Raw genomic sequence first — 17647 nt, 5'->3', positions numbered from 1 at the left:
CAATTGACATCAATCAGATAATGGAACCATGGTATTTAAAAGAATAACTATTTAAAAAAATTATTTGTAGCATAGCTAAAATGTTTCCTTAAGGTCAATTTTTGGTCCAAGTATGCATATTTGGAAATTTCAGTGCCAAGATTTATGGGTTCCTATAGAGTTTTAACTTTTCTAATAGCTGGAACCTAAGACTTGTCTCATACTGTGTGCAACTTAAGCATACAGACCAAGAAGAAAGAAAAAAACAAAAACCTGCAATTAATTGTTGACCTTTTTGTTTGTCAAAAAGAGACTATTCTTTTAAGCCACTCATTGTTTCTTAGAAAAAAGCAAGGTAAGAGAAAAACCTGTAATTTCATTTTGACTGTTTTTTATTTGTCAAAATGAGACTTCTTTGAAGCCACTCAAAGTTACTTAGACAAAATGGAATCTACAGTTTACCCAATATACCACCAAATGGTTGACAGTTTACTAAATATGCATAAGTATATACTTTTTTTTATGGTTTGGCAAAAGAAAAATTCACTTGATGCTTTTGACTCAGGCAATTGACATCAATCAGATAATGGAACCATGGTATTTAAAAGAACCTGAGAAGATGGGCTCGTCTGCGATTTAATCCCAGGACCTCTCGCACCCTAAGCGAGAATCATACCCCTATACCAACGAGCCTACTGTTCATGTATTTTCATGTATACTAATGAAATTGGAAGTGAAACTGTTGGAATACATTAGTATTTTAAAATACTATCAGATAATTGAACTAAGCACTTTTAAAGAACCTGAGAAAACAGGCTCATCCAGGATATGAACCTGGGACCTTTTGCACCCGAAGCAAGAATCATACACCCTGACCAACAAGCCACTAGCCAAATAATTTCTTATTCAGTTTTTAACATTTTTAAAGTAAAACTCTAATTATTTAAGAAAAAATGCAAATAACTGGAGAAAACACACAATTTCATTTAATGAAGATGAAACATTTAAAAAATAACATAACAACTTAAAACAAAAAATGTGTATGTAGCATTGCAAAAATAATAACTTAAGGTTACTTGTTATCCAAGTATGTATATTAGAAATGTGCAGTGCCAATATTTAGAGGTCCCAATAGAGTTTGGACTTTTTTTTGATAGTTGGAACCTAAGACTTGTCACATACTGTGTGCAACTCAAGCATGCAGACCCAGAAGAAAGACAAAAAAAACACCTGCAATTTATTGTTGATCTTTTTGTTAGTCATAATGATACTATTCTTTTAAGCCACTCAGGGTTATTTAGAAAAAAGAAAGGTAAGAGAAAAACCTGTAATTTCATTTTGACAGTTTTTTGTTTGTCAAAATTAGACTTTTAAGCCACTCAAGGTTACTTAGACAAAATGGAATCTATAGTTTACCCAATATACCACCAAATGGTTGACATTTTACTAAGTATGCATAAGTATATACCTTTAAAAGATGGGCTCATCCGGGATTTGTACCGGGGATCTCTCGCACCCTAAGCAAGAATCAACGAGCCCACTGTGCATGTCTTTTTTATGTATATTAATGAAATTGTAAGTAAAACTGTTTGTATACATTAGTGAGTATTTTAAAATGCTATTAAATACTATCAGATATTAAAAGTACATGAAAGATGGGCTCGTTCAGGATTTGAACCCGGGACCTCTCGCACCCGAAGCGAGAATCATACCCCTAGACCAAAAAGCCATCTGCCTAAGGTCTTCTCATTCAGATTTTACCATTTTTAAATTAAAACTCAAATTATTTAATAAAAAAATGCAATAAGCTGGAAAAAAAGATAATACATTTTTAAAATACCATAACTATTTAAAAAAATTATTTATAGCATAGCTAAAATGTTTCCTTAAGGTCAATTTTTGGTCCAAGTATGCATATTTGGAAATTTCAGTGCCAAGATTTATGGGTTCCTATAGAGTTTTAACTTTTCTAATAGCTGAAACCTAAGACTTGTCTCATACTGTGTGCAACTTAAGCATACAGACCAAGAAGAAAGAAAAAAACAAAAACCTGCAATTAATTGTTGACCTTTTTGTTTGTCAAAAAGAGACTATTCTTTTAAGCCACTCATTGTTTCTTAGAAAAAAGCAAGGTAAGAGAAAAACCTGTAATTAAATTTTGACTGTTTTTTATTTGTCAAAATGAGACTTCTTTGAAGCCACTCAAAGTCACTTAGACAAAATGGAATCTACAGTTTACCCAATATACCACCAAATGGTTGACAGTTTACTAAATATGCATAAGTATATACTTTTTTTATGGATTGGCAAAAGAAAAATTCACTTGATGCTTTTGACTCAGGCAATTGACATCAATCAGATAATGGAACCATGGTATTTAAAAGAACCTGAGAAGATGGGCTCGTCTGCGATTTAATCCCAGGACCTCTCGCACCCTAAGCGAGAATCATACCCCTATAACAACGAGCCTACTGTTCATGTATTTTCATGTATACTAATGAAATTGGAAGTGAAACTGTTGGAATACATTAGTATTTTAAAATACTATCAGATAATTGAACTAAGCACTTTTAAAGAACCTGAGAAAACAGGCTCATCCAGGATATGAACCTGGGACCTTTTGCACCCGAAGCAAGAATCATACACCCTGACCAACAAGCCACTAGCCAAATAATTTCTTATTCAGTTTTTAACATTTTTAAAGTAAAACTCTAATTATTTAAGAAAAAATGCAAATAACTGGAGAAAACACACAATTTCATTTAATGAAGATGAAACATTTAAAAAAAAAACATAACAACTTAAAACAAAAAATGTGTATGTAGCATTGCAAATAATAACTTAAGGTTACTTGTTATCCAAGTATGTATATTAGAAATGTGCAGTGCCAATATTTAGAGGTCCCAATAGAGTTTGGACTTTTTTTGATAGTTGGAACCTAAGACTTGTCACATACTGTGTGCAACTCAAGCATGCAGACCCAGAAGAAAGACAAAATAAACACCTGCAATTTATTGTTGATCTTTTTGTTAGTCATAATGATACTATTCTTTTAAGCCACTCAGGGTTATTTAGAAAAAAGAAAGGTAAGAGAAAAACCTGTAATTTCATTTTGACAGTTTTTTGTTTGTCAAAATTAGACTTTTAAGCCACTCAAGGTTACTTAGACAAAATGGAATCTATAGTTTACCCAATATACCACCAAATGGTTGACATTTTACTAAGTATGCATAAGTATATACCTTTAAAAGATGGGCTCATCCGGGATTTGTACTGGGGATCTCTCGCACCCTAAGCAAGAATCAACGAGCCCACTGTGCATGTCTTTTTTATGTATATTAATGAAATTGTAAGTAAAACTGTTTGTATACATTAGTGAGTATTTTAAAATGCTATTAAATACTATCAGATATTAAGGACTTTAAAAGTACATGAAGAGATGGGCTCGTCCGGGATTTGAACCCGGGACCTCTCGCACCCGAAGCGAGAATCATACCCCTAGACCAACGAGCCATCTGCCTAAGGTCTTCTCATTCAGATTTTACCATTTTTAAAGTCAAACTCAAATTATTTAATAAAAAAATGCAATAAGCTGGAAAAAAAGATGTTACATTTTAAAAATACCATAACTATTTAAAAAAATTATTTGTAGCATAGCTAAAATGTTTCCTTAAGGTCAATTTTTGGTCCAAGTATGCATATTTGGAAATTTCAGTGCCAAGATTTATGGGTTCCTATAGAGTTTTAACTTTTCTAATAGCTGGAACCTAAGACTTGTCTCATACTGTGTGCAACTTAAGCATACAGACCAAGAAGAAAGAAAAAAACAAAAACCTGCAATTCATTGTTGACCTTTTTGTTTGTCAAAAAGAGACTATTCTTTTAAGCCACTCATTGTTTCTTAGAAAAAAGCAAGGTAAGAGAAAAACCTGTAATTTAATTTTGACTGTTTTTTATTTGTCAAAATGAGACTTCTTTGAAGCCACTCAAAGTTACTTAGACAAAATGGAATCTACAGTTTACCCAATATACCACCAAATGGTTGACAGTTTACTAAATATGCATAAGTATATACTTTTTTTTATGGTTTGGCAAAAGAAAAATTCACTTGATGCTTTTGACTCAGGCAATTGACATCAATCAGATAATGGAACCATGGTATTTAAAAGAACCTGAGAAGATGGGCTCGTCTGCGATTTAATCCCAGGACCTCTCGCACCCTAAGCGAGAATCATACCCCTATACCAACGAGCCTACTGTTCATGTATTTTCATGTATACTAATGAAATTGGAAGTGAAACTGTTGGAATACATAAGTATTTTAAAATACTATCAGATAATTGAACTAAGCACTTTTAAAGAACCTGAGAAAACAGGCTCATCCAGGATATGAACCTGGGACCTTTTGCACCCGAAGCAAGAATCATACACCCTGACCAACAAGCCACTAGCCAAATAATTTCTTATTCAGTTTTTAACATTTTTAAAGTAAAACTCTAATTATTTAAGAAAAAATGCAAATAACTGGAGAAACCAACAATTTCATTTAATGAAGATGAAACATTTTAAAAATAACATAACAACTTAAAACAAAAAATGTGTATGTAGCATTGCAAAAATAATAACTTAAGGTTACTTGTTATCCAAGTATGTATATTAGAAATGTGCAGTGCCAATATTTAGAGGTCCCAATAGAGTTTGGACTTTTTTTTGATAGTTGGAACCTAAGACTTGTCACATACTGTGTGCAACTCAAGCATGCAGACCCAGAAGAAAGACAAAATAAACACCTGCAATTTATTGTTGATCTTTTTGTTAGTCATAATGATACTATTCTTTTAAGCCACTCAGGGTTATTTAGAAAAAAGAAAGGTAAGAGAAAAACCTGTAATTTCATTTTGACAGTTTTTTGTTTGTCAAAATTAGACTTTTAAGCCACTCAAGGTTACTTAGACAAAATGGAATCTATAGTTTACCCAATATACCACCAAATGGTTGACATTTTACTAAGTATGCATAAGTATATACCTTTAAAAGATGGGCTCATCCGGGATTTGTACGGGGGATCTCTCGCACCCTAAGCAAGAATCAACGAGCCCACTGTGCATGTCTTTTTTATGTATATTAATGAAATTGTAAGTAAAACTGTTTGTATACATTAGTGAGTATTTTAAAATGCTATTAAATACTATCAGATATTAAAAGTACATGAAAGATGGGCTCGTTCAGGATTTGAACCCGGGACCTCTCGCACCCGAAGCGAGAATCATACCCCTAGACCAAAAAGCCATCTGCCTAAGGTCTTCTCATTCAGATTTTACCATTTTTAAATTAAAACTCAAATTATTTAATAAAAAAATGCAATAAGCTGGAAAAAAAGATGTTACATTTTTAAAATACCATAACTATTTAAAAAAATTATTTATAGCATAGCTAAAATGTTTCCTTAAGGTCAATTTTTGGTCCAAGTATGCATATTTGGAAATTTCAGTGCCAAGATTTATGGGTTCCTATAGAGTTTTAACTTTTCTAATAGCTGAAACCTAAGACTTGTCTCATACTGTGTGCAACTTAAGCATACAGACCAAGAAGAAAGAAAAAAACAAAAACCTGCAATTAATTGTTGACCTTTTTGTTTGTCAAAAAGAGACTATTCTTTTAAGCCACTCATTGTTTCTTAGAAAAAAGCAAGGTAAGAGAAAAACCTGTAATTTAATTTTGACTGTTTTTTATTTGTCAAAATGAGACTTCTTTGAAGCCACTCAAAGTTACTTAGACAAAATGGAATCTACAGTTTACCCAATATACCACCAAATGGTTGACAGTTTACTAAATATGCATAAGTATATACTTTTTTTTATGGATTGGCAAAAGAAAAATTCACTTGATGCTTTTGACTCAGGCAATTGACATCAATCAGATAATGGAACCATGGTATTTAAAAGAACCTGAGAAGATGGGCTCGTCTGCGATTTAATCCCAGGACCTCTCGCACCCTAAGCGAGAATCTTACCCCTATACCAACGAGCCTACTGTTCCTGTATTTTCATGTATACTAATGAAATTGGAAGTGAAACTGTTGGAATACATTAGTATTTTAAAATACTATCAGATAATTGAACTAAGCACTTTTAAAGAACCAGAGAAAACAGGCTCATCCAGGATATGAACCTGGGACCTTTTGCACCCGAAGCAAGAATCATACACCCTGACCAACAAGCCACTAGCCAAATAATTTCTTATTCAGTTTTTAACATTTTTAAAGTAAAACTCTAATTATTTAAGAAAAAATGCAAATAACTGGAGAAAACACACAATTTCATTTAATGAAGATGAAACATTTAAAAAAAAAAAACATAACAACTTAAAACAAAAAATGTGTATGTAGCATTGCAAATAATAACTTAAGGTTACTTGTTATCCAAGTATGTATATTAGAAATGTGCAGTGCCAATATTTAGAGGTCCCAATAGAGTTTGGACTTTTTTTGATAGTTGGAACCTAAGACTTGTCACATACTGTGTGCAACTCAAGCATGCAGACCCAGAAGAAAGACAAAATAAACACCTGCAATTTATTGTTGATCTTTTTGTTAGTCATAATGATACTATTCTTTTAAGCCACTCAGGGTTATTTAGAAAAAAGAAAGGTAAGAGAAAAACCTGTAATTTCATTTTGACAGTTTTTTGTTTGTCAAAATTAGACTTTTAAGCCACTCAAGGTTACTTAGACAAAATGGAATCTATAGTTTACCCAATATACCACCAAATGGTTGACATTTTACTAAGTATGCATAAGTATATACCTTTAAAAGATGGGCTCATCCGGGATTTGTACTGGGGATCTCTCGCACCCTAAGCAAGAATCAACGAGCCCACTGTGCATGTCTTTTTTATGTATATTAATGAAATTGTAAGTAAAACTGTTTGTATACATTAGTGAGTATTTTAAAATGCTATTAAATACTATCAGATATTAAGGACTTTAAAAGTACATGAAGAGATGGGCTCGTCCGGGATTTGAACCCGGGACCTCTCGCACCCGAAGCGAGAATCATACCCCTAGACCAACGAGCCATCTGCCTAAGGTCTTCTCATTCAGATTTTACCATTTTTAAAGTCAAACTCAAATTATTTAATAAAAAAATGCAATAAGCTGGAAAAAAAGATGTTACATTTTAAAAATACCATAACTATTTAAAAAAATTATTTGTAGCATAGCTAAAATGTTTCCTTAAGGTCAATTTTTGGTCCAAGTATGCATATTTGGAAATTTCAGTGCCAAGATTTATGGGTTCCTATAGAGTTTTAACTTTTCTAATAGCTGGAACCTAAGACTTGTCTCATACTGTGTGCAACTTAAGCATACAGACCAAGAAGAAAGAAAAAAACAAAAACCTGCAATTAATTGTTGACCTTTATGTTTGTCAAAAAGAGACTATTCTTTTAAGCCACTCATTGTTTTTTAGAAAAAAGCAAGGTAAGAGAAAAACCTGTAATTTCATTTTGACTGTTTTTTATTTGTCAAAATGAGACTTCTTTGAAGCCACTCAAAGTTACTTAGACAAAATGGAATCTACAGTTTACCCAATATACCACCAAATGGTTGACAGTTTACTAAATATGCATAAGTATATACTTTTTTTTATGGATTGGCAAAAGAAAAAGTCACTTGATGCTTTTGACTCAGGCAATTGACATCAATCAGATAATGGAACCATGGTATTTAAAAGAACCTGAGAAGATGGGCTCGTCTGCGATTTAATCCCAGGACCTCTCGCACCCTAAGCGAGAATCATACCCCTATACCAACGAGCCTACTGTTCATGTATTTTCATGTATACTAATGAAATTGGAAGTGAAACTGTTGGAATACATTAGTATTTTAAAATACTATCAGATAATTGAACTAAGCACTTTTAAAGAACCTGAGAAAACAGGCTCATCCAGGATATGAACCTGGGACCTTTTGCACCCGAAGCAAGAATCATACACCCTGACCAACAAGCCACTAGCCAAATAATTTCTTATTCAGTTTTTAACATTTTTAAAGTAAAACTCTAATTATTTAAGAAAAAATGCAAATAACTGGAGAAAACACACAATTTCATTTAATGAAGATGAAACATTTTAAAAATAACATAACAACTTAAAACAAAAAATGTGTATGTAGCATTGCAAAAATAATAACTTAAGGTTACTTGTTATCCAAGTATGTATATTAGAAATGTGCAGTGCCAATATTTAGAGGTCCCAATAGAGTTTGGACTTTTTTTGATAGTTGGAACCTAAGACTTGTCACATACTGTGTGCAACTCAAGCATGCAGACCCAGAAGAAAGACAAAATAAACACCTGCAATTTATTGTTGATCTTTTTGTTAGTCATAATGATACTATTCTTTTAAGCCACTCAGGGTTATTTAGAAAAAAGAAAGGTAAGAGAAAAACCTGTAATTTCATTTTGACAGTTTTTTGTTTGTCAAAATTAGACTTTTAAGCCACTCAAGGTTACTTAGACAAAATGGAATCTATAGTTTACCCAATATACCACCAAATGGTTGACATTTTACTAAGTATGCATAAGTATATACCTTTAAAAGATGGGCTCATCCGGGATTTGTACCGGGGATCTCTCGCACCCTAAGCAAGAATCAACGAGCCCACTGTGCATGTCTTTTTTATGTATATTAATGAAATTGTAAGTAAAACTGTTTGTATACATTAGTGAGTATTTTAAAATGCTATTAAATACTATCAGATATTAAAAGCACATGAAGAGATGGGCTCGTCCAGGATTTGAACCCGGGACCTCTCGCACCCGAAGCGAGAATCATACCCCTAGACCAAAAAGCCATCTGCCTAAGGTCTTCTCATTCAGATTTTACCATTTTTAAATTAAAACTCAAATTATTTAATAAAAAAATGCAATAAGCTGGAAAAAAAGATGTTACATTTTTAAAATACCATACCTATTTAAAAAAATTATTTATAGCATAGCTAAAATGTTTCCTTAAGGTCAATTTTTGGTCCAAGTATGCATATTTGGAAATTTCAGTGCCAAGATTTATGGGTTCCTATAGAGTTTTAACTTTTCTAATAGCTGAAACCTAAGACTTGTCTCATACTGTGTGCAACTTAAGCATACAGACCAAGAAGAAAGAAAAAAACAAAAACCTGCAATTAATTGTTGACCTTTTTGTTTGTCAAAAAGAGACTATTCTTTTAAGCCACTCATTGTTTCTTAGAAAAAAGCAAGGTAAGAGAAAAACCTGTAATTTAATTTTGACTGTTTTTTATTTGTCAAAATGAGACTTCTTTGAAGCCACTCAAAGTCACTTAGACAAAATGGAATCTACAGTTTACCCAATATACCACCAAATGGTTGACAGTTTACTAAATATGCATAAGTATATACTTTTTTTTATGGATTGGCAAAAGAAAAATTCACTTGATGCTTTTGACTCAGGCAATTGACATCAATCAGATAATGGAACCATGGTATTTAAAAGAACCTGAGAAGATGGGCTCGTCTGCGATTTAATCCCAGGACCTCTCGCACCCTAAGCGAGAATCATACCCCTATAACAACAAGCCTACTGTTCATGTATTTTCATGTATACTAATGAAATTGGAAGTGAAACTGTTGGAATACATTAGTATTTTAAAATACTATCAGATAATTGAACTAAGCACTTTTAAAGAACCTGAGAAAACAGGCTCATCCAGGATATGAACCTGGGACCTTTTGCACCCGAAGCAAGAATCATACACCCTGACCAACAAGCCACTAGCCAAATAATTTCTTATTCAGTTTTTAACATTTTTAAAGTAAAACTCTAATTATTTAAGAAAAAATGCAAATAACTGGAGAAAACACACAATTTCATTTAATGAAGATGAAACATTTTAAAAATAACATAACAACTTAAAACAAAAAATGTGTATGTAGCATTGCAAAAATAATAACTCAAGGTTACTTGTTATCCAAGTATGTATATTAGAAATGTGCAGTGCCAATATTTAGAGGTCCCAATAGAGTTTGGACTTTTTTTGATAGTTGGAACCTAAGACTTGTCACATACTGTGTGCAACTCAAGCATGCAGACCCAGAAGAAAGACAAAATAAACACCTGCAATTTATTGTTGATCTTTTTGTTAGTCATAATGATACTATTCTTTTAAGCCACTCAGGGTTATTTAGAAAAAAGAAAGGTAAGAGAAAAACCTGTAATTTCATTTTGACAGTTTTTTGTTTGTCAAAATTAGACTTTTAAGCCACTCAAGGTTACTTAGACAAAATGGAATCTATAGTTTACCCAATATACCACCAAATGGTTGACATTTTACTAAGTATGCATAAGTATATACCTTTAAAAGATGGGCTCATCCGGGATTTGTACCGGGGATCTCTCGCACCCTAAGCAAGAATCAACGAGCCCACTGTGCATGTCTTTTTTATGTATATTAATGAAATTGTAAGTAAAACTGTTTGTATACATTAGTGAGTATTTTAAAATGCTATTAAATACTATCAGATATTAAAAGTACATGAAGAGATGGGCTCGTCCAGGATTTGAACCCGGGACCTCTCGCACCCGAAGCGAGAATCATACCCCTAGACCAAAGAGCCATCTGCCTAAGGTCTTCTCATTCAGATTTTACCATTTTTAAATTAAAACTCAAATTATTTAATAAAAAAATGCAATAAGCTGGAAAAAAAGATGCTACATTTTAAAAATACCATAACTATTTAAAAAAAATTATTTATAGCATAGCTAAAATGTTTACTTAAGGTCAATTTTTGGTCCAAGTATGCATATTTGGAAATTTCAGTGCCAAGATTTATGGGTTCCTATAGAGTTTTAACTTTTCTAATAGCTGGAACCTAAGACTTGTCTCATACTGTGTGCAACTTAAGCATACAGACCAAGAAGAAAGAAAAAAACAAAAACCTGCAATTAATTGTTGACCTTTTTGTTTGTCAAAAAGAGACTATTCTTTTAAGCCACTCATTGTTTCTTAGAAAAAAGCAAGGTAAGAGAAAAACCTGTAATTTAATTTTGACTGTTTTTTATTTGTCAAAATGAGACTTCTTTGAAGCCACTCAAAGTCACTTAGACAAAATGGAATCTACAGTTTACCCAATATACCACCAAATGGTTGACAGTTTACTAAATATGCATAAGTATATACTTTTTTTTATGGATTGGCAAAAGAAAAATTCACTTGATGCTTTTGACTCAGGCAATTGACATCAATCAGATAATGGAACCATGGTATTTAAAAGAACCTGAGAAGATGGGCTCGTCTGCGATTTAATCCCAGGACCTCTCGCACCCTACGCAAGAATCATACCCCTATACCAACGAGCCTACTGTTCATGTATTTTCATGTATACTAATGAAATTGGAAGTGAAACTGTTGGAATACATTAGTATTTTAAAATACTATCAGATAATTGAACTAAGCACTTTTAAAGAACCTGAGAAAACAGGCTCATCCAGGATATGAACCTGGGACCTTTTGCACCCGAAGCAAGAATCATACACCCTGACCAACAAGCCACTAGCCAAATAATTTCTTATTCAGTTTTTAACATTTTTAAAGTAAAACTCTAATTATTTAAGAAAAAATGCAAATAACTGGAGAAAACACACAATTTCATTTAATGAAGATGAAACATTTTAAAAATAACATAACAACTTAAAACAAAAAATGTGTATGTAGCATTGCAAAAATAATAACTCAAGGTTACTTGTTATCCAAGTATGTATATTAGAAATGTGCAGTGCCAATATTTAGAGGTCCCAATAGAGTTTGGACTTTTTTTGATAGTTGGAACCTAAGACTTGTCACATACTGTGTGCAACTCAAGCATGCAGACCCAGAAGAAAGACAAAATAAACACCTGCAATTTATTGTTGATCTTTTTGTTAGTCATAATGATACTATTCTTTTAAGCCACTCAGGGTTATTTAGAAAAAAGAAAGGTAAGAGAAAAACCTGTAATTTCATTTTGACAGTTTTTTGTTTGTCAAAATTAGACTTTTAAGCCACTCAAGGTTACTTAGACAAAATGGAATCTATAGTTTACCCAATATACCACCAAATGGTTGACATTTTACTAAGTATGCATAAGTATATACCTTTAAAAGATGGGCTCATCCGGGATTTGTACCGGGGATCTCTCGCACCCTAAGCAAGAATCAACGAGCCCACTGTGCATGTCTTTTTTATGTATATTAATGAAATTGTAAGTAAAACTGTTTGTATACATTAGTGAGTATTTTAAAATGCTATTAAATACTATCAGATATTAAAAGTACATGAAGAGATGGGCTCGTCCAGGATTTGAACCCGGGACCTCTCGCACCCGAAGCGAGAATCATACCCCTAGACCAAAGAGCCATCTGCCTAAGGTCTTCTCATTCAGATTTTACCATTTTTAAATTAAAACTCAAATTATTTAATAAAAAAATGCAATAAGCTGGAAAAAAAGATGTTACATTTTAAAAATACCATAACTATTTAAAAAAAATTATTTATAGCATAGCTAAAATGTTTACTTAAGGTCAATTTTTGGTCCAAGTATGCATATTTGGAAATTTCAGTGCCAAGATTTATGGGTTCCTATAGAGTTTTAACTTTTCTAATAGCTGAAACCTAAGACTTGTCTCATACTGTGTGCAACTTAAGCATACAGACCAAGAAGAAAGAAAAAAACAAAAACCTGCAATTAATTGTTGACCTTTTTGTTTGTCAAAAAGAGACTATTCTTTTAAGCCACTCATTGTTTCTTAGAAAAAAGCAAGGTAAGAGAAAAACCTGTAATTTAATTTTGACTGTTTTTTATTTGTCAAAATGAGACTTCTTTGAAGCCACTCAAAGTCACTTAGACAAAATGGAATCTACAGTTTACCCAATATACCACCAAATGGTTGACAGTTTACTAAATATGCATAAGTATATACTTTTTTTTATGGATTGGCAAAAGAAAAATTCACTTGATGCTTTTGACTCAGGCAATTGACATCAATCAGATAATGGAACCATGGTATTTAAAAGAACCTGAGAAGATGGGCTCGTCTGCGATTTAATCCCAGGACCTCTCGCACCCTACGCAAGAATCATACCCCTATACCAACGAGCCTACTGTTCATGTATTTTCATGTATACTAATGAAATTGGAAGTGAAACTGTTGGAATACATTAGTATTTTAAAATACTATCAGATAATTGAACTAAGCACTTTTAAAGAACCTGAGAAAACAGGCTCATCCAGGATATGAACCTGGGACCTTTTGCACCCGAAGCAAGAATCATACACCCTGACCAACAAGCCACTAGCCAAATAATTTCTTATTCAGTTTTTAACATTTTTAAAGTAAAACTCTAATTATTTAAGAAAAAATGCAAATAACTGGAGAAAACACACAATTTCATTTAATGAAGATGAAACATTTTAAAAATAACATAACAACTTAAAACAAAAAATGTGTATGTAGCATTGCAAAAATAATAACTCAAGGTTACTTGTTATCCAAGTATGTATATTAGAAATGTGCAGTGCCAATATTTAGAGGTCCCAATAGAGTTTGGACTTTTTTTGATAGTTGGAACCTAAGACTTGTCACATACTGTGTGCAACTCAAGCATGCAGACCCAGAAGAAAGACAAAATAAACACCTGCAATTTATTGTTGATCTTTTTGTTAGTCATAATGATACTATTCTTTTAAGCCACTCAGGGTTATTTAGAAAAAAGAAAGGTAAGAGAAAAACCTGTAATTTCATTTTGACAGTTTTTTGTTTGTCAAAATTAGACTTTTAAGCCACTCAAGGTTACTTAGACAAAATGGAATCTATAGTTTACCCAATATACCACCAAATGGTTGACATTTTACTAAGTATGCATAAGTATATACCTTTAAAAGATGGGCTCATCCGGGATTTGTACCGGGGATCTCTCGCACCCTAAGCAAGAATCAACGAGCCCACTGTGCATGTCTTTTTTATGTATATTAATGAAATTGTAAGTAAAACTGTTTGTATACATTAGTGAGTATTTTAAAATGCTATTAAATACTATCAGATATTAAAAGTACATGAAGAGATGGGCTCGTCCAGGATTTGAACCCGGGACCTCTCGCACCCGAAGCGAGAATCATACCCCTAGACCAAAGAGCCATCTGCCTAAGGTCTTCTCATTCAGATTTTACCATTTTTAAATTAAAACTCAAATTATTTAATAAAAAAATGCAATAAGCTGGAAAAAAAGATGTTACATTTTAAAAATACCATAACTATTTAAAAAAAATTATTTATAGCATAGCTAAAATGTTTACTTAAGGTCAATTTTTGGTCCAAGTATGCATATTTGGAAATTTCAGTGCCAAGATTTATGGGTTCCTATAGAGTTTTAACTTTTCTAATAGCTGAAACCTAAGACTTGTCTCATACTGTGTGCAACTTAAGCATACAGACCAAGAAGAAAGAAAAAAACAAAAACCTGCAATTAATTGTTGACCTTTTTGTTTGTCAAAAAGAGACTATTCTTTTAAGCCACTCATTGTTTCTTAGAAAAAAGCAAGGTAAGAGAAAAACCTGTAATTTAATTTTGACTGTTTTTTATTTGTCAAAATGAGACTTCTTTGAAGCCACTCAAAGTCACTTAGACAAAATGGAATCTACAGTTTACCCAATATACCACCAAATGGTTGACAGTTTACTAAATATGCATAAGTATATACTTTTTTTTATGGATTGGCAAAAGAAAAATTCACTTGATGCTTTTGACTCAGGCAATTGACATCAATCAGATAATGGAACCATGGTATTTAAAAGAACCTGAGAAGATGGGCTCGTCTGCGATTTAATCCCAGGACCTCTCGCACCCTACGCAAGAATCATACCCCTATACCAACGAGCCTACTGTTCATGTATTTTCATGTATACTAATGAAATTGGAAGTGAAACTGTTGGAATACATTAGTATTTTAAAATACTATCAGATAATTGAACTAAGCACTTTTAAAGAACCTGAGAAAACAGGCTCATCCAGGATATGAACCTGGGACCTTTTGCACCCGAAGCAAGAATCATACACCCTGACCAACAAGCCACTAGCCAAATAATTTCTTATTCAGTTTTTAACATTTTTAAAGTAAAACTCTAATTATTTAAGAAAAAATGCAAATAACTGGAGAAAACACACAATTTCATTTAATGAAGATGAAACATTTTAAAAATAACATAACAACTTAAAAAAAAAATGTGTATGTAGCATTGCAAAAATAATAACTTAAGGTTACTTGTTATCCAAGTATGTATATTAGAAATGTGCAGTGCCAATATTTAGAGGTCCCAATAGAGTTTGGACTTTTTTTGATAGTTGGAACCTAAGACTTGTCACATACTGTGTGCAACTCAAGCATGCAGACCCAGAAGAAAGACAAAATAAACACCTGCAATTTATTGTTGATCTTTTTGTTAGTCATAATGATACTATTCTTTTAAGCCACTCATGGTTATTTAGAAAAAAGAAAGGTAAGAGAAAAACCTGTAATTTCATTTTGACAGTTTTTTGTTTGTCAAAATTAGACTTTTAAGCCTCTCAAGGTTACTTAGACAAAATGGAATCTATAGTTTACCCAATATACCACCAAATGGTTGACATTTTACTAAGTATGCATAAGTATATACCTTTAAAAGATGGGCTCATCCGGGATTTGTACCGGGGATCTCTCGCACCCTAAGCAAGAATCAACGAGCCCACTGTGCATGTCTTTTTTATGTATATTAATGAAATTGTAAGTAAAACTGTTTGTATACATTAGTGAGTATTTTAAAATGCTATTAAATACTATCAGATATTAAGGACTTTAAAAGTACATGAAGAGATGGGCTCGTCCGGGATTCGCACCCGAAGCGAGAATCATACCCCTAGACCAACGAGCCATCTGCCTAAGGTCTTCTCATTCAGATTTTACCATTTTTAAAGTAAAACTCAAATTATTTAATAAAAAAATGCAATAAGCTGGAAAAAAAGATGTTACATTTTAAAAATACCATAACTATTTAAAAAAATTATTTGTAGCATAGCTAAAATGTTTCCTTAAGGTCAATTTTTGGTCCAAGTATGCATATTTGGAAATTTCAGTGCCAAGATTTATGGGTTCCTATAGAGTTTTAACTTTTCTAATAGCTGGAACCTTAGACTTGTCTCATACTGTGTGCAACTTAAGCATACAGACCAAGAAGAAAGAAAAAAACAAAAACCTGCAATTAATTGTTGAATTTTTTGTTTGTCAAAAAGAGACTATTCTTTTAAGCCACTCATTGATTCTTAGAAAAAAGCAAGGTAAGAGAAAAACCTGTAATTTCATTTTGACTGTTTTTTATTTGTCAAAATGAGACTTCTTTGAAGCCACTCAAAGTTACTTAGACAAAATGGAATCTACAGTTTACCCAATATACCACCAAATGGTTGACAGTTTACTAAATATGCATAAGTATATACTTTTTTTTATGGATTGGCAAAAGAAAAATTCACTTGATGCTTTTGACTCAGGCAATTGACATCAATCAGATAATGGAACCATGGTATTTAAAAGAACCAGAGAAGATGGGCTCGTCTGCGATTTAATCCCAGGACCTCTCGCACCCTAAGCGAGAATCATACCCCTATACCAACGAGCCTACTGTTCATGTATTTTCATGTATACTAATGAAATTGGAAGTGAAACTGTTGGAATACATTAGTATTTTAAAATACTATCAGATAATTGAACTAAGCACTTTTAAAGAACCTGAGAAAACAGGCTCATCCAGGATATGAACCTGGGACCTTTTGCACCCGAAGCAAGAATCATACACCCTGACCAACAAGCCACTAGCCAAATAATTTCTTATTCAGTTTTTAACATTTTTAAAGTAAAACTCTAATTATTTAAGAAAAAATGCAAATAACTGGAGAAAACACACAATTTCATTTAATGAAGATGAAACATTTTAAAAATAACATAACAACTTAAAACAAAAAATGTGTATGTAGCATTGCAAAAATAATAACTTAAGGTTACTTGTTATCCAAGTATGTATATTAGAAATGTGCAGTGCCAATATTTAGAGGTCCCAATAGAGTTTGGACTTTTTTTGATAGTTGGAACCTCAGACTTGCCACATACTGTGTGCAACTCAAGCATGCAGACCCTGAAGAAAGACAAAATAAACACCTGCAATTTATTGTTGATCTTTTTGTTAGTCATAATGATACTATTATTTTAAGCCACTCAGGGTTATTTAGAAAAAAGAAAGGTAAGAGAAAAACCTGTAATTTCATTTTGACAGTTTTTTTTGTCAAAATTAGACTTTTAAGCCACTCAAGGTTACTTAGACAAAATGGAATCTATAGTTTACCCAATATACCACCAAATGGTTGACATTTTACTAAGTATGCATAAGTATATACCTTTAAAAGATGGGCTCATCAGGGATTTGTACCGGGGATCTCTCGCACCCTTAGCAAGAATCAACGAGCCCACTGTGCATGTCTTTTTTATGTATATTAATGAAATTGTAAGTAAAACTGTTTGTATACATTAGTGAGTATTTTAAAATGCTATTAAATACTATCTGATATTAAGGACTTTAAAAGTACATGAAGAGAT

The 17647-nt window shown here is 32.4% G+C and overlaps 2 non-coding genes across 2 annotated transcripts; both read right to left on the bottom strand.

The window, feature by feature from the left end:
* Nucleotides 1-3420: 3420 nt before the first annotated feature.
* TRNAP-CGG (transfer RNA proline (anticodon CGG)) lies at nucleotides 3421-3492 on the bottom strand. The gene has a single exon. It is a non-coding gene; the product is annotated as a tRNA-Pro (tRNA).
* A 3491-nt stretch (nucleotides 3493-6983) lies between these two features.
* TRNAP-CGG (transfer RNA proline (anticodon CGG)) lies at nucleotides 6984-7055 on the bottom strand. The gene has a single exon. It is a non-coding gene; the product is annotated as a tRNA-Pro (tRNA).
* Between the last annotated feature and the right edge of the window lie 10592 nt (nucleotides 7056-17647).

This window comes from Pseudophryne corroboree, chromosome 3 (assembly GCF_028390025.1).
Source record: "Pseudophryne corroboree isolate aPseCor3 chromosome 3, aPseCor3.hap2, whole genome shotgun sequence".
Lineage (NCBI taxonomy): Eukaryota > Metazoa > Chordata > Amphibia > Anura > Myobatrachidae > Pseudophryne > Pseudophryne corroboree.
The sequence above is the reverse complement of the archived record's forward strand: the minus strand, read 5'-3'. Positions and strand labels throughout refer to the sequence as shown.